At 36.9% G+C, this 23,396-nt stretch overlaps 1 long non-coding RNA gene and 1 pseudogene across 1 annotated transcript; one reads left to right on the top strand and one right to left on the bottom strand.

Annotated features, from left to right (window-relative positions):
- Positions 1-15,651: 15,651 nt before the first annotated feature.
- Positions 15,652-20,004, bottom strand: LOC125592999. Its single transcript, XR_007328865.1, has 4 exons — positions 19,520-20,004; positions 19,368-19,394; positions 18,870-19,281; positions 15,652-17,339 (listed from the first exon to the last, which is right to left on the bottom strand). It is a non-coding gene; the product is annotated as an uncharacterized LOC125592999 (long non-coding RNA).
- Positions 20,005-20,014: 10 nt separating this feature from the next.
- On the top strand, positions 20,015-22,492 carry LOC106417449 (annotated as a pseudogene).
- The last annotated feature ends 904 nt before the right edge of the window (positions 22,493-23,396 follow it).

Genomic DNA, 23,396 nt, shown 5'->3' with positions numbered 1-23,396 from the left:
AGAATCAATCGGATCTTCACACCATTCTTTCTACCTTGTCATTCCATGTTGCTTACGTCTCCTTCAGGCCACAAGAGGATCGACACCAAATAAACTTGTCAGTAATGACTGCTTTCGTCATAAAATCTGCTACATTTTCTTTTGTATGAATCTTCTGCATATCCACCGTGCCTTCTTCCACTTTCTCACGAACGAAGTGATACTGGACTCGTATGTGCTTGGTTTTTGAATGAAAGGCTGGATTCCTTGCAAGATGCACGGCACTCTGGCTGTCACAAAAAAGAGAAATTTTCTCTTGTTTGTGCCCGAGTTCCTCCATTACCATCTTCAATCACATCGCCTCTTTACTAGCTTGTGTAGCTGCTACATACTCTGCTTCGGTTGTCGATGTAGCCACAATTGACTGTAGTTTTGAAACCCAACTTACAGCTCCGCTAGCAAGTGCAAACACATAACCGGTTGTGGATTTGCTTTTATCTAGATCGCCTGCATAATCTGAATCAACATAACCTCTGACAACAAAGTCTGATCCTCCATAACATAATGCAACATCCGAGGTTCCTTTAATGTACCGTAAAATCCTCTTTACGGCATTCCAATGCTCTTTGCCAGGATTCGCCATGTACCGACTTACTACTCCCACTGCTTGTGCAATGTCTGGTCGTGTACAAATCATTGCGAACATTAAGCTCCCCACTGCTGATGCATACGGTACTCGAGACATTTCCATCCTTCCTTCTTCACTGCTAGGACTCATACCGGAGGATAACTTGAAATTAATAGGAAGTGGGGTAGAGATTGGCTTACAATCTTGCATGTTGAACCTCCGCAAGATTTTCTTCAAATAATTCTTCTGTGACAGCCAAATCTTCCTATTATTTCTGTCTCGGTGAATTTGCATCCCTAGAATCTTGTTTGCTGGTCCCAAGTCCTTCATCTCGAACTCCCTAGCCAACTGTGCCTTCAATTCATTGATACGATCATTGTTGGGGCCTGCTATCAACATGTCGTCTACATATAACAGCAGAGTAATGAACTCTGTTTCACTAAACCTCTTGAAATATGCACAAGGGTCTGCATGAAGTCTGCTATATCCAAGGCTCATGATGAAGGAATCAAATCTCTTGTACCAACATCTTGGCGCCTGCTTTAGACCGTACAGAGATTTGTTTAACCTGCAAACCAAGTTCTCCTTTTCTTTTTCTTCAAAACCTTCTGGTTGGAGCATATAAATTTCTTCCTCAAGATCTCCATGAAGAAACGCTGTTTTCACATCTAGTTGCTCTAGATGTAAGTCAAATGTAGCGCACATTGCCAACAGTATCCGAACTGTTGTAAGTCGAACCACAGGTGAAAAAATTTCATTGAAGTCAATGCCTTCTTTCTGAGCATATCCTTTCACCACCAATCTAGCACGATACCGCTCCACTTGGTCATCACCATTTCGCTTGATCTTATAACCCATTTGTTTCCAATTGCTTTTCTTCCTTGCGGTAATGGTACGAGCTCCCAAGTTTTATTTTTATGTAGAACTTCAATTTCTTCTTGCATTGCTTCCATCCACTGAGAAACATCTGGACTGCTCATTGCTTCTTGGAGATTTGATGGCTCTCCGTCCTCAGTTAAAAGACAATATGCAACATTGCAGCTCAGATCATAATCCTCGTGCCAAGCTGGTGTAGTTTTTACACGTTTTCCTTTACCAAGTTCTTCTTCCAACTCGGCAGGTTCGGCTTCCTCGTGTTCTGGTGTTGCTCCAGAAGAATTCTCCTTTTCCACTTGTACTGCTACAGTCTCTGACCTTTCTTTTGAACTGCTTCTTTCTTCTTCGATCTTCTTATCTTCTGTGAAGATAACATCTCTGCTGATTATAACCTTGTGGGCAGTGGGATCCCACAGGCGATACCCCTTTACTCCATCAGCATATCCCAAGAACACACACTTTCTAGACTTTGGATCTAGCTTTGTAGTTTCTTGGTTATTGTACATTACATACACTGGACTCCCAAATATATGGAGGTCTGAATAGTCGACGGGCTTTCCTGTCCACATCTCCATCGGTGTTTTCAACTCAATTGCAGTTGATGGCGACCGATTTATCACATAACAGGCGGTGTTGACTGCTTCTGCCCAGAATTTCTTCTCTAAGCTTGCAGCTCCCAACATTGCTCTTGTTCTTTCTAACAGAGTCCTGTTCATCCGCTCTGCCACTCCATTTTGTTGAGGAGTGTATGATGTAGTGAACTGCCTTTTGATGCCCTCTACTTTACAGAATTGGCTAAATACATCACCAGTGTATTCACCTCCATTATCTGTCCTCAAACACTTGATCTTCTTCTCAGATTCAAGTTCCACCCGTGCTTTGAAAACTTTGAAAACTGAAAACACATCTGCCTTACTCTTGATAGGATACACCCAACATCTCCTGGAGTAGTCATCGATGAAGGACACAAAGTACTTCGCTCCTCCTAGTGATATAACTGGTGCTTGCCACACATCAGAGTGAACCAATTCTAGAATAACTTTACTTCTAGAATTTGACGTGCTAAACTTCAACCGATGCTGCTTGCTTGTCACACAATGCTCACAAAAGGATAGTGATACCTTTGTGAGACCCGGAAGTAACTTCTTCTCTGCAAGAATTTTCATGCCTTGTTCAGACATATGCCCAAGTTTCTGATGCCACACCGTAGTAGCTTTCTCACTGGAACTGCTTGAAGCAACATATGCTTCTGATTCTGACAGAGTTTCTCCTCTTAACATGTATAACTTCGCAGCTATCTTCTCTCCTTTCATAAGCACAAGTGCTCCTCTAATTACTTTTAGAGTACCATTTTGAACTTCAACTTTGCAACCAAGATCATCAAGTTGCCCCACAGATAGTAAATTCTTTTTCAGGCCTTCCACGTGTCGCACCTCATGAATAGTACAAACTGTACCATCATACATCTTCAGTTGAATGGATCCAGTGCCAACAATCTTAAGTTCATGATCATTGCAACTGTACACAGATCCTCCTGAGATGGGTTCATAATGATGGAACCATTCTCTTCTAGAGGTCATGTGATATGTAGCTCCTGAGTCGAACAACCATATATCAGCGAACCTTCTTCTATTTTCGCTTGAAATTGCTGCTTCACAACATAGCGCGATTCCATTATCTGAAGTGTTTGCGACATTTCCTTGAGGGTTGGAATTCTTCAATTCCCAACAATCCTTCTTCAAGTGACCCTTCTTGCCACAGTGGTAGCATTTAAAAGTCTTCTTACTTCTTGACTTTGATCTACCATGTTTGTGACTCCCACTTGAGCCATGTTCCATTGATCTCCCTCTCATCACCGTCAATGCCTCTATTTGAGAATTTTCTCGTCTGTCTTCCTTACTTTTGCGCCGACTTTCTTCTTCTAGAACCGCAGCTGCAACATCGTCAAAGACTAGACTGTCGGTGGAGACATTATTTGTTAAGTTGATGATGAGTTGATCATATGAATCTGGTAGACTTTGAAGTAGAAGCTCAGCACGTTCTTGTGATTCTACTTTATAACTCAACGAAGTGAGTTGAGAAAATAAAGTATTCAAGGTGTTGATGTGCTCCGTCACTGAAGTAGATTCTCCCATTCGAAGGGTATAAAGCTTCCTCTTGAGGAAAATTTTATTGTGCAGCGATTTGGCCTCGTACAATTTTGCAAGGTGATCCCATATCTCCTTTGCAGTCTTCTTCTCCTCTATGCTTGACAACACTCCATCTGCAAGGGCAAGATGAAGATTTGCCATAGCATTCCCATCCATCTCGTTCCATTTATCATCATCTGTGTATGTAGCCGGTCTTGCACTAATGGCCGCTAAACAACCATCTTTTCTCAAGATAGCCTTCATCTTCAACTTCCACAGCGCAAAGTTACTGCCGTTGAATTTTTCGATCTCAAATTTTGCCGCCATTGCTTCTTCCAGAACCTATGCTCTGATACCACTTGTTGTAAAACTGGACCGGATAGAGCAGGGTCGCAGCTAATAATTTGAGAAATAGTGTAATAAATGGAACACCAGATTTAACGTGGAAAACCCCAAAGGGTAAAAACCACAGATAAGGTAGAAGAATTTATTACGAGAAAAATAATAGGAGCTACAACCTCTCAATTATAACGGAGAAATCGATTAATAATTTTCTCGTTATAATAGGAGAAAATACCCAAACTCTCTAAATAATTTTCTCTCAACCCGATCCCAAATACCCGTAAGAAAAAAGAATTTTTTTTTTTTCTCTCTCTCAAGTTCTTCTTCTTCCTCACTTCTCTCTGTTATTTTGATTTTTGGATACTTTCCTCTTCAGCTTAGCTATCCTTTTATAGAAGAAGTTTGGACATGTGAAAGCCATAATTATTGACAAAATCACCTCCTTCACCGTCCAACTTCACTGTCCATCACCGTCCATTATGAAAAACGTGTTATTTGACTTACATAATTAATACTAGAAATACAGAGATTAACTGCATATGAATCTATACACTAATTTATAGGAGACAGAGATGAGAAAATTAACCGCGGGGAAGTGACAAAGACGAACTCCAGTGGAAAATATGGCCGGAAGTACATCAGGGTACAGTTGTGAGGTGTGATTGAGGTTGCCAATGGCAGTGATGGTGAGATCATCTACACAGTGGCCTGCCTTCTTCAAGGCTGATTCTATTGACGAACAGACAAGACGAGCATCACAATCTTTGGGAACCGGAAAGCTGTTGATGTCCCAGAACACCCATGTTTCTGACAGCTTCCTCGCCTTTTTGTTACTCATCTCGTTCTTCTTATTTATAGGACCAAAACTGGGACAAAAAACAAATCCAACTTGGGTCTTTAACGGGAAACCTCTCGGATGAGATTTAGCGAGAGAGAGATATCTAAACCACCGACCTCGTTTATTATGGAGATTGAAACGCCTGAGAAAGAGAGAAAGCAGAAGGAAACGGAGATACAGCGACGGCACAAGCTTTATATCGGATCTTTTAGGGCGAACAAAACAACACATCTGTAAGAGCATGATTAACTGTAAACCGGATTATGCTGTCCTTAATTTTTTTTTTTTTTGTACTTAAAAAAAAAATAAACCAATTGCGGGACGCCATCTGTCAATGGGGTCCGCAAACACTGCAAAAATTGCCCCAAGATCGATCTTTATTTCGCGACTTTAGAGACCGTTTTTTTTAAAAAAAATAGGGCCCACACATTATTTTTCTGCAGAAACCAGTTTAGGAAACCGCGATATTCATGGCTAAGTTACTGATACTCCTATCTTATTTTTATGAGTCCGTCACCCTTGGCCCACTAGTCACAACCATCAATACTATTAAAAAAGAAAAAATCCTAAAAATCTACATATTGTTAGAAATATGAGAGAAGTGTTGTTGTGAAAGTTGTGTCTTTCTCATTAGCTCTCACTATCAATATATAGTGGACGTTCATAAGGGTTTACAACAAGGAGAGTATCTACACATTTATTACATATTGACCACAAAGATATAGTCTTGGTCAAAGCTCATAAATGCTCCGGTTGAATGAGTCTTCATCTTGACTAGTCTTGGTCGGATGTAGACGGATCGGATACGGGTGTAGACGGACCGGATAGTCGGGTCAGATGTAAACCTCCTTAATGGTTAATGGCAATCCACATATCCATATCATGGATTTATAACACTCCCCCTTGGATGCCATAACCATATCGGGCTTGTAATGTGCTAACGTTGCCTCGTTAAAACCTCTCCCGGAAAACCCAAAACCCAATGTGGTAAAAAGGGAAACCAAGGACAGGAAAAAGAGTACAACACACATTACTCCCCCTGATTTGGACATCACTGAAGGTCCTTGAGTCTTCGCATGCCAATCTGCTGCGTAAGCTTCCTGAATGTGCTGGTGGGAAGTGACTTGGTGAAGAGGTCGGCTGAGTTCTCACTTGACCGGATTTGAGTGACGCTGACCTCCTTGGCTTTCTGCAACTCATGTGTGAAGAAGAACTTGGGTAGTATATGTTTGGTTCGGTCACCTTTGATATACCCATCTTTGAGTTGAGCAATGCAGGCTGCATTATCCTCATATATGATGGTCGGACCATTGTCCTCGACCATTCCACTATCTGATCGGATGTGTTGAGTCATAGACCTCAACCATACACACTCACGACTTGCCTCATGCATGGCTAAGATTTCTGAGTGATTTGATGATGTGGCTGCTATAGTTTGTTTCATGGAACGCCATGATATTGCAGTACCACCATGAGTGAACACATATCCGGTTTGGGACCGAGCATGGTGTGGATCAGATAAGTAGCCTGCATCAGCAAAGCCTACTAAACCATCTTTGGTTTCATTGGTATAAAATAGACCCAAATCCTTAGTTCCTTGAAGGTAACGTAGGATATGTTTAATTCCATTCCAGTGCCTTTGGGTCGGACATGAACTAAAACGGGCTAGGAGACTCACGGCAAAACATATATCTGGTCTAGTGTGGCTAGCCAAATACAGTAACGCTCCTATGGCACTGAGGTAAGGCACTTCTGGACCCAGGACATTCTCATTCTCGTCCTTAGGACGAAATGGGTCAGTGTCCACTCCAAGGGACCTCACGACCATTGGGCTGGTCAATGGGTGAGCCTGGTCCATGTTAAATCTCTTGAGTACTTTTTCTGTATATGCCTTTTGATGCACAAGGATTCCTCCTTTTATGTACTCAAGTTGTAACCCCAAACAGACTTTAGTTTTACCTAGGTCTTTCATTTCAAACTCTTTCTTGAGATATTCAACTGTTTGGGCGATTTCCCCAGGGGTTCCAATGATGTTCAAATCATCAACATACACTGCTATGATAACAAATCCTTTGTTTGCAAACTTCTTTATAAAGATACATGGACTGATAGGGTCGTTCTTATAGCCAACTTTGGCAAGGTATTCGCTTAAGCGATTATACCACATTCGACCACTTTGCTTAAGTCCATATAAGGATTTGTTCAGCCTTATGCAGTGTTCTTCTCGAGAACCTTTATTAGCTTTGAGCTCAACACCCTCTGGTAATCTCATATATATTTCGTTATCCAGTGGACCATAAAGGTATGCGGTTACAACATCCATTAACCGCATATCCAAATTTTCTTTGATGGCCAGACTTATTAAAAATCGAAATGTAGTTGCATCCACCACAGGGGAGTATGTCTCCTCATAATCGATGCCTGGTATTTGTGAGAATCCTTGTGCAACAAGCCGTGCTTTGTATCTTACAATTTCACCATGTTCATTTCTTTTCCTCACAAATACCCACTTATATCCCACTGGTTTAACATTATAAGGTGTCCGGATAATCGATCCAAAGACATTCCTTTTCTTAAAAGATTCTAACTCCACGTTTATGGCTTCTTTCCATTTGAGCCAATCTGATCTTTGAGTGCACTCTAGTATAGACGTGGGTTCATGATCCTCATCTAAGTCCATAACATCAAGGGCTACTTGGTATGCAAATATATCATTGATGTCGACATCATTCCGGTTCCATCTTGTCCCAGACATTAAATAATTAATTGAGATCTCATCATTAGCACCTTCAGTACCATGAGGCTCGGCGTCCCGAGTCTCATTGGTTGGTACCTTAGGCATGGCCATTTCGGCCTTGTCTGGACAATCTATGACCTCGGTTTCTTTTGCACCTTTCTTTAGTTTCCGAGGTCTTTTATCTTTGGAACCAATTGGTCTACCACGCTTAAGACGTGCTTTAGACTCTGTAGCCACTTGATTGTGTCCATCTTGGACATCAATACTTATTGGTGCATTACAAGCTGGTATATAGGACTTAGTCACTCTTTTCGGGTCAGCAAAGGAATCAGGCAATTGATTAGCTAGCTTTTGCATATGAATTATTTTCTGGACCTCTAAATCACATGATTGAGTCCGAGGATCTTGCCATGATAAGGATGTTTGATTCCATACAATTTCTTTGCCCAGCTTGTTATTTTCTCCCCCTAATGTTGGGTACTCTGATTCATCAAAATGACAATCAGCATATCTGGCCTTAAATAAATCTCCAGTAGTAGGCTCAAGATATTTAATAATGGTTGGAGAATCAAAACCAACATATATTCCCATCCTCCTTTGAGGTCCCATTTTTGTTCTCTGTGGTGGTGCAATAGGGATGTACACAGAACATCCAAATATTTTGATATGGGATACGTCTGGCTCATGACCCGAGAGTAATTGGGATGGAGAATATTTATGTTCACTGGATGGCCTTATGCGTATTAATTCAGCAGCATGTAATACCGCATGTCCCCAAGCTGATACTGGTAGCTTCGACCTCATGAGTAATGGTCGAGCAATCAACTGGATTCTTTTAATGAAGGATTCGGCCAATCCATTCTGTGTATGTACATGTGCCACGGAGTGTTCCACACTTACCCCCATGGACATACAGTAATCATTAAAAGCTTGGGAACTGAATTCACTTGCATTGTCAAGACGTATAGTCTTTAGTGGAAAATCTGGAAAATGGGCTCGCAGTCTTATGATCTGTGCCAATAGTCTTGCCAATGCTAAGTTTCTAGATGATAATAGACAAACATGCGACCATCTGGTCGATGCGTCAATGAGGACCATAAAATATCGAAATGTCCCACAAGGTGGGTGTATTGGTCCACATATATCACCATGTATTCTTTCCAGAAAGTTTAATGTTTCCTTACTCACCTTTCCAGGTGATGGCCTTATTATTAATTTTCCTTGTGAGCATGGAATACATGTAATGCTCATAGGGATAGTTATCCTATCTTTCAAGGAATGGCCAGTTGAGCTCGAGATTATTTTGCGCATCATGGATCTGCCAGGATGGCCAAGCCTTTCATGCCATTGTTTAAAGGCTTCTCTGAACTCATTAGGAATTGAAGTGTTAGCCTCACTCGATTTTATATTGGCACAATAGAGGCCTATTGATATAGCAGGGATAGTCTCTAGGACTTTCTTATGGCCTTGGGCATTTTCATAAATCAAGAGGAATTCTTTCTTTCCCTCGCCCCTAGTTTCAACATGTAGATCATTCATGCGAATGTCTTTGAAACTTAACAGATTTCTCTTTGATTTTGGAGAATATAATGCATTAGAAATTTCTAAATGCGTGCCTTTAGGCATCACTAAGTGAGCCGGGCCATGGCCTTCAATAAGGCTGGCCGTGCCTGCTATAGTATTGCTATAATATGATATCGAAATCTTCATATTCAGCCACTTGTAAGGAGGTCTGAAGTCTCAAAATCCTCATGACCATCTCTGCCATGGGCTTGATCATCCTCATGGTCCAGATCATTCTCATTATCATAATGGACGAAATTTGCCTCAGAGTTCTTGCCCTTTATGCTCTCCTGGTAGAGCTTAACAAGGTGTTGGGGAGTTTTGCATTTATTAGCCCAATGATTGGTCATCCCACAACGATAGCAAGCAGATTTGGTCGAGCTCGAGCCAATGATTGGCTGCGACCAAGATGGTCTCGTGGTTGAAATCCACGGCCACGTGGTTGAAATCCACGGTTACGACCTTGCCATCTACCACGGCCTCTCATGCGACCATGGTATGACTCTCTTGGAGTCTCATCCTTTGGCTCTACGGCCGCATGTGCCTCAGGCAATGCTTTAGCACCAGGAGGCCTTAGCTCACTGTTCATCATGAGCAACTCATTGTTTTGCTCAGCTAGCAACAAACAAGAGATTAAGGCAGCATAAGTGGAGAAACCCTTCTCTCGGTACTGTTGCTGAAGCACAACATTGCTGGTGTGGAATGTGGAGAATGTTTTCTCCAACATATCAGCATCAGTAATAGTCTCACCACAAAGTTTCAACTTTGAGACTATTTTGAACAAAGCCGAGTTATATTCTTCCACAGACTTATAGTCTTGGATTCTCAGGTTTCTCCAATCATAAAGGGCTTTTGGCAATATCACAGTTTTCTGATGATTAAATCTGGTTTTCAACTCTGTCCAAAGTTCCAGAGGATTCTCAATTGTGAGATACTGGTCCTTGAGACCTTCAGCAAGGTGATGGCGAATGACAACAAGTGCCTTGTAATTATCCTTGTCTGATGGCTCAGTGCCTTCAGTGATAGTATCACCAAGGTTTCTGGACCTTAAGAGGATTTTGGTATCAAGCTCCCATTGGAGGTAATTATCTCCGGAGAGATTGAGGGAAGCATATTCAAGGTTGTTGATTTTCGACATCTGAATCAAATATCCATAAAGGAGTAAGGATTCATAATATAATCCAGGACTTGAATTTATATGCCAAGGAGATTGATGATTTATAATAATGATGGTTTATTATGCATTTTATTTTCAGAAAATATTTTATATGTATTAAGATAAAAATTTTGTCAATCAATGTGGATGGACTTAAAAAAATGCATCATGGACAAGACAAATAACTTTTATAATGTTCAAGATATTTGTAAACCAAAGTAGATTTTCAAAATCGGTTAAACTTGGTTTATAAATTTTGAATAAAGCGAATGTACTAAATTTTAAATGGAAACCGATTTTGTCTAACTATATGCAAATAGTGTGAATCATTTAGATGCAAACAACATGAACCACTTCAGACGCACTAGTATCATCATTGCTAAAGCTATGCGAACATGTATGTTTGGTTTCAATTATGTGATACTTATGTCCAGTTTTAACAATATGATAGTTGGATGCATGCAAAGGTCAGTTCATGGATGATTCAAGTTCGATCTAATGATTTACTAAATGATGCTATCAGGTATGCAAATGATCAGTACATAATTTAATCATAGAATCAAGTTCAAGGATGAAACTAGATCAAGTTTTATTTTAACTAGCAAACTATGTGATCAAAATTCAGTATGATATGAAATCGGTTCATGGTTGGTTTAATTAACAATATGATCAAATGATTTCAACCAGATTTTATTCTACCTTGTGACATATAAAGACTATGGCTTATAAAACTTTAGAAATAATTTTCAGTCAAAGATATGCTTTTAATAAAATCAAACAAGCATTTATAAAATCGATTATGCATTTATAAAATCATAAAAGGTTTTTAAAACTTTGATAGTTACAAAATAAATATTAATAGTCAAGGATATGCAATGAATGATTTTAATTTCGATTTTATTGATGGGTTGACTGATTTTAGGAGTTCTGGCCGAAAATGGCACAACAAGGGATTGATGGAATTTTGTTTTGGCCAGATTATACACTTATGTTTATCACATCTGGTAAAATGGCCAAACAAAAGGATTGAATCAAAAAGGTTTAAGCTTTCTCTAATAATTTTATGATTCATAAGTTTTTATAAACAAGATTCATGTAGATCTTTAGGTATTTTGATAAGTTTATAAGTTTTTTTTTTTAGAGAAACATAGAACCTTTAGAGAATTTTAAGTTTTATGGATTCAAGATACTTTTAGAATCAAGTTTCATATGGATCATATGGATCATAGAAACAAGATCAATATTTTAAATCCATAGATTGTTTATAAGTTATGGATTCATATAGATCCTAGATTTGTTTCAGACATAATGGTGTTCTATAGATTTCAAGGTTTTGATTTGTTTACCTTTTTCACCACAAGAATCTGAGAGGACCACCGTGAGAGTTGGCCGGAATTTGAGAGAGAGAGGAGTTTTCCGGCGGAGAGAGAGAGGTGGCCTGGTGGAGAGGAGGCTGAGCGCCGGTGGAGCAAAGGCTGAGCACCGGAGGAGCTGGCCGGAAAGAGGATCGCCGGCTGAGAGAGATTTCTCAGGTGGAGAGCACAATCGTGCTGATAACGTGTTAGAAATATGAGAGAAGTGTTGTTGTGAAAGTTGTGTCTTTCTCATTAGCTCTCACTATCAATATATAGTGGACGTTCATAAGGGTTTACAACAAGGAGAGTATCTACACATTTATTACATATTGACCACAAAGATATAGTCTTGGTCAAAGCTCATAAATGCTCCGGTTGAATGAGTCTTCATCTTGACTAGTCTTGGTCGGATGTAGACGGATCGGATACGGGTGTAGACGGACCGGATAGTCGGGTCAGATGTAAACCTCCTTAATGGTTAATGGCAATCCACATATCCATATCATGGATTTATAACACATATAAAAGTTGTTTGAACCCTTTCATTTTTCAGTCTAACCTATAATATAAAACTAAATATACCTTTATTATAACAACAACTTAAAACTTATTACAATTAATAAATAACCCATAATTTCCAACAATTATTATAACGATAATTGTTATCCTTTTACATTTTAGCAACCCACATTATTTCAAACACACGGATGTACAAGATATCTTGACTTTTAAAACATTTAAGTTAAACTCTTGACTTTTGAAATTTTGATTTAAAATATATCATATGTTTCATATGTTAGTTTAGTTATATCAACATCCTTTAATATTTCTACATTATATAAAATGAGATAAAATGTTTCGAAACATAGGGTTCATGTTTGGATCTGCGGATCTGGGTTCTTCGGATCCTAAACGTTTGACATAACTAAATATTTTAAAATCTATAGTTTAAGTTAGGGTATGTTCTTTTTAGTTCCAGATTGGTTCGAACTCATAATTCAAATATATGTAAAATAAATTTAATTTTTGAATACATAACAGGTTTGGATTGGTTTGGGTATTAGAATAAAAAAAATCACGAAGTATCCAAAACAAAAAAAAGACTTGAAACACAAAAATACCCGAAATCCAAACAAATACTTGAAAAATATTCATATACTCAAAAGATCCAAAATTTTACCCGTAAACCTAATCCGGAGAACCGAAAACACCCAAAATTTTACCAACCCAAAATATATTTTTTCTAAAATTGAAATTTTACCCATAACTCCAAACTATAACCGAAAACTCGAACCAAAAACTTAAAAATATCTGTAATGCCGAAAACATATTTGAAATACCCAAACATACCTAATATACACAAATCATTCCAGGTATTTTGGGTACCCGATCGAGTCTCGAATAGGACCCAAACTGGAACAGAGATTCGCGGTCCAAAAAGATATTGAATATGTACTTTTCCCATTACTTAGACCCGAACTGCACATGTATTTTCGGGTTGGTTTCGGATTTAGTTTTTCAGGTTCGACAAACTATCGAATCGTATGAAAAATTTAGATAAAAATGTACAGATAAAATCTGAAATAATAATGTATAACAATCACAAAACATTAATTCATATAAAACTTTTTATAATAATAAAAACATGCGCTTAAAAAGCGCGGATCAAAATCTAGTTTACTTTTATTTCTCATATCAAATTATTCTATCTACGAGTGGACACTTCGGTTCGGTTTGATTATTTCGGTTCTATAACTTTTTCAACCGAAGTAGACTATAACTGGTTTGGTTTAGATCGGTTTTGGTTCAGTTTATATTCGGTTCGGTTTGTATTCAAATTTTGTTTCGGTTTGGTTTAACAGGTTCCCTTAGTTTAGTTTTCAGAAGTTAAATATTTCAAAACATAAATGTATGATCATGAAAACTGAAAGCATCATGTTGGTTAGACAATGAAAAATAAATTATATAAACTAAATCCAATATAAAATGAAAATAATTTTTTTTTTAAAACACACAAAAAATATATAACAACACAATAAAATCAATGTTAACTAAACTAAATAGAAAATTAAAAAGAATTGTTAATAATACCTTTTAAAAATAAATTATTGTTTGATTAGTCTTTAAACTTGTTTACCGGTTTTAAACTTTAACTAGATTTTGATCCGCACAGCCGTGCGAGTATTTGTTTTAACTTTTAAAAATATACTGTATATGTTTATTGTACATAAATATTGGGATATTGGCATTGAATTATTATTGTATTGAATGTTATTTTGCTTTTTATTATATAGAAATTACATACACTATTGAATGTTGCTTTGTATCTTCGGACTTTTAGGCTTACAAAATTATTAGGAATACAATAAGTAAGTGATTATTTGAATTGTTATTTATTTTTATGTCAGTTTTATATTATTCATGTGCATTAATATTTAAATGTTTGAAAATAGTAATTATTATGATATAAACGTACTGCTTGGTTTTTATAGGAAAAATGATTTATTTTAATATTTACGAAATGTTAAAAATGATTTTATATTGTTTTATATCATATTATTTGTATTAATTGATATATATATATACAATAAATTATGGATGAAATAAATTAAGTGTTTACTTTAAGAAATAATTTGTTAAGATATATTTTCATTTGAAATAATCATTAATGTTGACAATAAATAAAATTAATTGATTTTATTTTTAAGGAAGTTTTTTGTTAAAAATAATTAAAGCTAAAATTAGGATCAGTTAGTTTCTAATGGGATTAGGTGTAATTAAGAAAAGGGTTAGTTCATATTCGTACTTTATTTAAATATATTCGTTTGTGTCATTATCTTTTCCCAGTGATTTCCAATATTAAATGCTCGCATTAGGGCTGTTCAATATGGTAAAACCGAACCGTACGGAACCGAACCGAACCGAAATAGACAATATGGTTTGGTTTTGGTATATACCATATAAACCGAATGGATATAATTTTATAAAAACCGTAGGATTTGGATATGGTTTGGTATATAACCGATTAAACCGAATAAACCGAACAAAATCGACTAAAAGTAGAAACATGTAAATATGTATCTATTTTATAACAATACATGAATATCTATTTGTTATATAAGTTAAATTTGTGTTAATAACTATTACCATAATGTTATAGTAATAAAGAACAATTTGTAAAACAATTGAACTATAATTAAATAACCATACATCGCAATTCAGACATCTTATTTTAAAGTTTTTTTTTTATTTTTTTGCTTTATTTTAGTATTCACTAAATTAATATGAAGATTATAAATTTGATAGAAAATAATTAATAGAAAATTTTCATAACTTTTTTCTTATCTATAAACAAACAGAGTTTGTGTTCATTCGAAAAAACATGACTTTAATGAACACTAAATATGGAAGAGTGGAAAAACTTTTCTTTCATGTTTCTGTTTTGTTTCATATTTTTATTTTCAAAATTTCAGCCTCTGATTTTAATTATAGATTTAATTATTTATTTGATGGTAGAAGCATTTTTACTTTTTTGTTCATTTATTTGAACATGTAATATATTTTTAATAAATGACTGTGTTGACAATATGACTCTAAAATTCATTTTATATGATCTCAAACTAAATAATTATGTTTTTTGGTATAAAACCGAATAAACCGAAAACCGACGGTATATAAACCGAACCGAACCGAAGTAAATATGGATTTAGAATGGTAGTTATATTTTACTAACCGAAATACCGAAAACCAAAAAAAATCGAACCTAAACCGAACCGATATCCGGATTGAACACCCCTAGCTCGCATCCGTCCGTCTCCCCTAATTCTCTCACACATCTCCCCTAATTCTCTCACATAATCCCTTAGAGCATGTTTATTGGTAAAACTTAAGTTAAGTATATCTTAAGTGGGCCTAAATGAATTTTTAACTATTAAAATTAAGATAAGAGACTTTGTTAAGAGACACTTGATTATAGCGGTTTATTGGTAGTTTCTTAATAAATGTTCTTAACAATAAAATAATATTAAACTGATTTTTAAACATAAAATTTTTAAAAATATTAAATTTATTTATTAAATAAAACAAAGTCAAACGTAACATTTTAAACATAGATTTTAAAGTACAAACATAAAAACATAAAAACAAAAATTACTAAAATAAACGATAATAATTTCAAAGAGGCATCGAAGCTCAGTTGTTGTCTTGATCACTTCCAAATTTACGCCATATATGTTCAACAAAATCACCTTTCAGTTGTTGATGCGCTTGTCTATCATGAATTCTTGTTCGAACACCCATCTGATTGGCGATATTAGTAGGGATATCTGTAGAATAGGTGAGATCGACATGTGAACTTCCGCTCTCTTCTCCTTGTTGGAAATCTGAGACATCATATTGAGTGTATTCATCTCGTTCGTCTTCCACTATCATATTATGGAGTATGATACATGCTCTCATAATCTTCTCAATCTTGACTTTATCCCACGAAAGTGCCGGATTTTTAACAATGGCAAATCAAGCTTGCAAAACTCCGAAAGCACACTCGACATCTTTTCGGACAGCTTCTTGACGTTGCATAAATAAAACTGTTTTCGGCCCTTGTGGAATTGGAATAAATTGGATAAAAGTTGCTCTTTTTGGATAAATACCATCGGTGAGATAGTAAGCCAAATGGTACTCTCTTCTGTCGACCGAGAAATTCACTTGCGGGGCTCGACCATTTATTATGTCATCAAAAACATGTGAGCGATCAAGAACATTAATATCATTTAAGGTACCTGGAGGTCCAAAAAACGCATGTCATATCCAGAGATCATATGAAGCTACCGCCTCTAAAACGATTGTAGATTTTCCCGAACCACGAGAATATTGTCCTTTCCAAGCGGTGGGACAATTCTTCCACTCCCAATGCATACAATCGATGCTTCCTATCATCCCGGGAAATCCACAAGCTCTCCAATATGAAGTAGACGTTGAAGATCATCCGTGTTGGTCTTCTTAGGTACTAATCGCCGAACTGAACTAATTTATTACTGCTTCCACAAAATTTTCCACACATAACCGAGTAGTGGTTGCACCGAGCCTGAGGTATTCGTCGACCGCATCAAGCGCAGAACCATATGCCAACACACGAATAGCTGCTGTACACTTTTGAAGTGTGGAGAGACCAAGCCTTCCGGCAACGTCTTTCTTCTGACGAAAGAATTGAACTTCATTGGAGAGACGATCAACAATATGTTTGAACAATGGCTTGTTCATTCTAAATCATCGTCGGAATAGATTTTCTGGATATATAGGAGCGTCACTGAAATAATCATTCCATAACCGGAGATGGCCTCAAATAATCATTCCATAATCATTCCATAACCGGAGAGAATGTGAGATGAAAAAGAGAGAGAAATAAGAACAGAGAGAAGAATGTGTTTGTGATCATATATAACAAGAGCCATCCATATATAAAGATAAAAAATGTCTCGTGACACAGACACAATTACAACCTTTCTCGTGACACTAGAGTACAACAACAACAACATACACTTCTCGTGACAAACACACACACACAAAGATAATTTCTCGTGACCTAGAGCACAACAACAACAACATACACTTCTCGTGACCTCTCTCTCCTGAATACTTGACAGACACAACACTACAACACTCTCGTGACCTCTCCAACAGCATGTCATGTACCTCTCGTGACCTCTCCAACTACAACACTCTTGTGACCTCTCCAACCTGCATTACAAGATCAAAAACATTATGTCATGAACAAGATCAAACCAAAGCAAGAACATTTAGCATGAACTACAAGATTTTAATTTGACTTCGAAACAAACTACATTTTATTGAAACGGAACAAACAACATTAAACATGAAACAGAACAACAAAATTAAAAATGAAACAAGACAACAAACTTAAACATGAAACATAACAAGAAAGAGAACAAGAATTCGACGCCTAACTAATTTGACAACAAATCATTTATGAGCTTCTTCTTGAGGGCTTCTTCATACTCGGCTAGGGGTTCTTTTTTTCCAATGAGACTGTCAAGCAGACTCAGCTTAGACAACCTTTCTTTCGCGGCCAAATCCGCCTGTTTGATTGTCCACATAGTCTCAAACTCATTAAGAGTATTATCCTTTACCACCGTCTTGTGAGAACCTTTCTCTGCGGCCTTCACACCAGGGGGACGCTTGTTCGCAGTTGCTTGAGAACTCTCTGAATCTCCACCGTCCTCACACTTCCTCTTCTTCAAGCTCCCTTCGTTTTTAGCAGTAGCCAACTCACACCACTTCTGGTCGTGCCGCAACTCCTTCCAAGCGTTTTCAAGAGTAAACCTCTTGTTGTAGTTGTTGTAGAATATCTGATGAGCAAGCTTCACAACATCGTTCTCATTCTGGCCGCTAGTTTTTTATCTAGTAGCCGCTTCATAAGCTCCACAGAACTTGGAGACGAGGTCATTGATCCTATGCCATTATTGCTTGTAGTGGGCTGTCTCTCTCTCTTCGCAGCCAGCAACCAGAGGACTTGTCAAAAAGTAAGCAGCTATCCTTTTCAAAAACCCGTGGATTTTTGCTCATTGCCAACCACAGGATCATTGTTCGTGTTTAACCACGAGCTGATCAGGACAACATCATCCGTTGGTGTCCATTTCCGTCATTCTCTACGCTCTGCAACACTGTCTCCATCAAATTTTGAAGCTTCGGTTCCTACACTGCCTAGAAATGGAACTTGTGATGAAGATAGTTCAACACTATCTTCAAAGTTACCTAAGGAAACAATTTGTTGACTATTAAGTAGTTCAACAAACTTGCTAGTTCCAGTGGATGGATAAGAATCCATATCAGGAAGACGCTCAAGAAAGAGAGAAATAAAAGAACAATGTTTGAACAAGGAAGAGATAAAGAAAAGAAGAAAGGTGAGAAAGAGGGAAGAGAATCACACGGTTTATAGATTGAAGAGAACGATCAAGCATTGATCACAACCAACCATAACCGAGTTGACATTTATCTATGAGCATTCATCACACAACACAATCGTCACACATTTATCTAAGAACATTCATTTCAATCTAGCCATAAACTATATTTATTACATAAGTCAACCATTATCTTACACTAACCACTCTATTTATTATCTAACCTAACACAAACCTACAATTCAATTCGTTTCAAACAAGATTAAACTCGAATTAATTTCATCAACGTTCGCAATCTTGAATCACAATCACGTTTATACATCTAGAAAGATCAAAGAGAAAGTACATTTACGATCGTGGTGGTTTTGTCTGACAAAGAGACAGGTTTTGTGCCCACTTCACGTCTCTTGATCAATCCTGGATCATGCCAGTATCATGCCTCTCGATTCATCCATGTAGCGACACAAACACAGAAAACAAATGAAGAATCATTAGAAACGCTTTCAAACATTGATCCAATTCGCGCATTGATCACACTAACCAACGATTTAATTCACACATTGATCACACTTTCAATTCAAACTTCAAAACAATTTAAAGATATTTATTAATTTTCAAAGAAACTATTCGATTAAATATTCAATCCAAACCAACACCAAATCTGTTTAAACCGGTCCACAATGTATTTTGATTGAGAATCATACCTCCATTTTTTTCATCTCCATCTCTGCATTTCTCTTGATCAATTCACCTAAAGACTGTTAAAACAGACAGAAACAAATCAAAAAAAAAAAATCAGAGGATGTGTATTTTGAAATTGACGATGAAGAAGGAAATAATCTACCTGGCTCATGCCTCTTGATCAATCCACCTAAAGACACAAAAACACCAACAAATCAAAACAAATCAGAGATGTATTATGAAAGATTCACGAAGAAAAATCTAAGACATGCATTGAAAGATTGAAACATAAACATATAGGAGCCTCAGCTTTACCTTTTCGATTCGCCTCAGCCGCAAGGAACACCGTTGTTACCCGTCTCAGAGAGCCACCGATAGAGAGAGAGGTCGGCGTTTTCCTTGGTCGATGAGAGCCACTGATAGAAAGGTCTCCGTTTCCCTTCGTCGCCGAGACCCACCGCTAGAACCGTCACCGTTTCGTCGACGAGAGCCACCAAGAGGAGAGAATCGCCATTCAAATCGCCATCGCCTTTCGCGAGGAGAGAATAGGAACCGAAAGAGAAAAAAGAAAAAAAAGAAACACGCTCGAAACCCCGACACCGCGAGTCCCCCCAGTAATACTACGACACGTGCCCTATAAGAGGCGTGTCTTCGAGGTGCTAATTAAGGGACGCCTCTTCCTTTAAACACCATTTTTCATTTATTTTAATTCCGAATTAAGCTAAAAACCATTCCTAAGGTATGCCTATAAACATGCTCTTATACTCTTCGAATTCAAAAACCCTAATTCCAAAGATCCCAAGGTACGGCTCTCTGGTTTCCTCTGTGGGGATTTCACTCTTGTTGCCCCCTGGATAGTGGTCGCTTGTGTGTTTTTTTGGGTGCTGTGCAGTAATGTTGTCTTTGATGAGTTTGTGTCTCAGTATTGATTTGGCTATGATTTTATTTTGTTTCATGTGCGTGCATAGATAGATGTCTTCCCGGAAACAAAATATCTAACCGGCCAAGTTAGCCAACGTGCTGAGCAATATAATGAATTAATGATATGGTTGAATTCATGGACAAAGTTGCAAAGACCGTTGACACTGCCGAGCTTACTCCTGAAGAAGAACCTCTTGTCTATTGCCTACAAGAATTTTATTGCTGGTAGGAGGGCTTCGTTGAAGCGTATTCGTTCTATCGAAAAGAAGGAAACAAAAAAGGGAAACACTGACAACGTCTCCTTTATTAAGGACCACAGAGTCAAGATTGAGACTGAGATCAACAACATTTGTGATCGTATTTTCAACCTTATCGACTCTCACCTCCTTCCTAATGCATCCACGGATGACTCCAAAGTATTCTACCTCAAAATGAAGGGAGACTATCACCGTTACCTCTTTTATTCCAAGACTGGAGCTGCTAGGGTACAAGCTGTCAAGGACACTCTTGAAATCTACAAGTCAGCCCAGGTTATCCGTCTCAGTTTAACTTGTGATAAGAAAACATCTTGTGGACCGACCTCATGCTTCCTTTTTTTATCTAGGTTATTGCTCTTAATCTGCCGTCCACTGACATACCGAGACTGGGTCTTGCTCTTAACTTGTCTCTTTTCTACTATGAGACCCTCATGTCAACTAAGGTTGCGTGTCTGACCGCAAAGGAGGTATGTGTTGTTTTTTCTCATTTTAATATATGTTTTTTTTTGTTATGCCATTATGGGAGCTAACCAAAAGTGATCTTCTAACACTGTCTTTTTTGCCGTTGTTCTGTCAAATTGTATTCGTAATTTCGTATTGTGGCATAAATGTGTTTATTGTGCCTGCAATCTTTCATATGATTTAGTTATGCTTTCCAGTTTGCTTATTATCTGGCTTGGTAGATAGATTTTGTAGTTGATTATTTGGAAAGTAGTCTACCATTGTTCCCTTACACTAATGAAAATATGTGTGACCTTTTTGATTATCAAGTTCATTTAGAAATATGATTGTGATGATGCTGGTAGGCTTACGATGCGGCAATCACTGAACTACACGCAGTGAGAGAGGAATCGTTCGACGATACTGTATTGATCATGCATCTTATCAGTGACCGTGTCACCTGGGACGGATACGGGACAGAACGGAAGCTGGGACAGCGGGACGGAAAACGGCAAAATTTAAAAATTATGGATATGGGTACCAGAAAATATATACTAGTAAAAAATATAAAATATTTATAAAAAACAAATTTATATAGCGAATCTAACATAATTAAATATAATTTACTATAATATGTCTATTTTGCCAACTAAAATTAGAAACAAAATAGTGACAGTTAAAAAACAATTACACAAGCATTAGGTGCCGTGAAAACTAGTCTTATTCATAACTAAGTTCTCTAACCGTCCCCAAGCCGTACCAGTGCTGTTCCCGTGAAGTATCCCTCCCGAAACGTTTACGGCACCTAAATAGACGTCCCCGTGCTACATAGCGTGTCACCCTCTGGACCGATGAACTCAAATGTTTCCAGTAAACCAAGTGGAAGAGCAGCCCCTACCACCAGATTCGTAGTAATGAAACCAGGTCCATGGAATGATTAACAAGAAGAATACTAATTATAAAAAAAAATCTGTATGTTTTGGTTCCGCTTAAACTGAAAAAACAAACTCATCTCTTGTAGTTTCCTGAAACTCTCTTTTGCAGACCAACTCTCTTTTTCCTTTTTTTTAATGGGTTGATGTTGGTGCTGGTTTTCACTCGTATTGCTCTCTAATTACTACTCAAATAACCTGAAAGCTAAAAGAGTTTTATTACATTTTTAAAATAGAGTATTTATTACGTGGTTTTATGTGCAAGTGGGTTTATCATTTATATTCTATCAAACTACCCGTAACAATAAATAAAAAAACGATTCTACTGACTCAAATAGAGTAAAACTGAGAAATCGATCATTGGAGCAATTTGGGGCCAAGAGGTTGATGCTGAAATCTCCAATCAATACTTTGGTGGTAAACTAAGTTGCATGGAAGCTTCATCGGGCGTCTCCTTCCCGCTTTGGAATCGAAACTTTGTGGAAACTTACGGAATCTCACTTCCAAAACGTTTCTAAAATATTCTCTCTAAAAACCGTTGGAGGTTTACGATTCCGTTTTGGAATCACGCTTCCACTTTTTCTTAAGAACACAATGTCATAAAACGAAAAAAAATAAAATTCATAGTTTTAATTTATATAAAATCTAAATTTTAATAGTAATGAAATAGAGATAATTAAAATATATAAATATTAAAACTAATACTATGAAGTATCTTTATGCGTAGAGGTTTTTATTAAAGATATATCATAGATTTAAATATATTGTGTCAATTATTTATGAAGTATTAAAAATAATTAATATAATGATTTCTTTTAAACTTAATTTATGTGTATTTTCACAATTTTAATATGAAATCATTTCAAAATTATTATAAATGAATAAATACTTAATTATAAGTTTAAATCATATAATTTTAGTCCTAAATTTTATAAAATTTTCTTATATTTTAATATATATATATATATATATGTATAAATGGATATACGCTTCCAATACGTACCCTCTTCCTAATTTTTTAAAAAATCTCGCTTCTACGCTTCCGATTCCACGTACCCACTTCCGTTTCCATGTAACGTAGGTGGTAAATGGCCAATATAACTCAGTTCTCCAATGAAAAAAGGTGATTTATTGGGTGAAACTCTTAGATTACTGATTAAGAATCTAATGGGTCACAAGTTCAATTTTTTTTCAGAGGAGTTTGCCCTCAAAAGAAGAATTGAACTTCTTCAAGGTTTCGGTCTCACTTTAAGAATGTATGAATTTTCGAATTAGAACCCCTAATCATTCAAAAAAATTAGTTGGTAGTAGAGAACTAAAAAATCTTCATGTCTTATTCTAATAAGCAGCTTAAAACATTTTGTATTGTTGATTTAGTGTCATAAGTGGCTTGCAACCAATAATAGTTATGTATTCCGGGGATGGTTATGTGTTCCGCCGGCTCTAGTGTTTTACTCTCTTGTATTCTTCCTTTGTTATCAATGAATATGAATTAATGAAACGTATTGATTAGTTAACTTATAATTTATAAAAGCAAGCATAACTAGTAACTAGATCTCGATCCGCGACCGCGCAGATGTTTGTTTTCATTTATTTTTATGCAAACATTTTGTGTTTAATTCTTAATTGGTATATATTATA

Source organism: Brassica napus, chromosome C9 (assembly GCF_020379485.1).
Source record: "Brassica napus cultivar Da-Ae chromosome C9, Da-Ae, whole genome shotgun sequence".
Classification (NCBI taxonomy): domain Eukaryota; kingdom Viridiplantae; phylum Streptophyta; class Magnoliopsida; order Brassicales; family Brassicaceae; genus Brassica; species Brassica napus.
The sequence above is the reverse complement of the archived record's forward strand: the minus strand, read 5'-3'. Positions and strand labels throughout refer to the sequence as shown.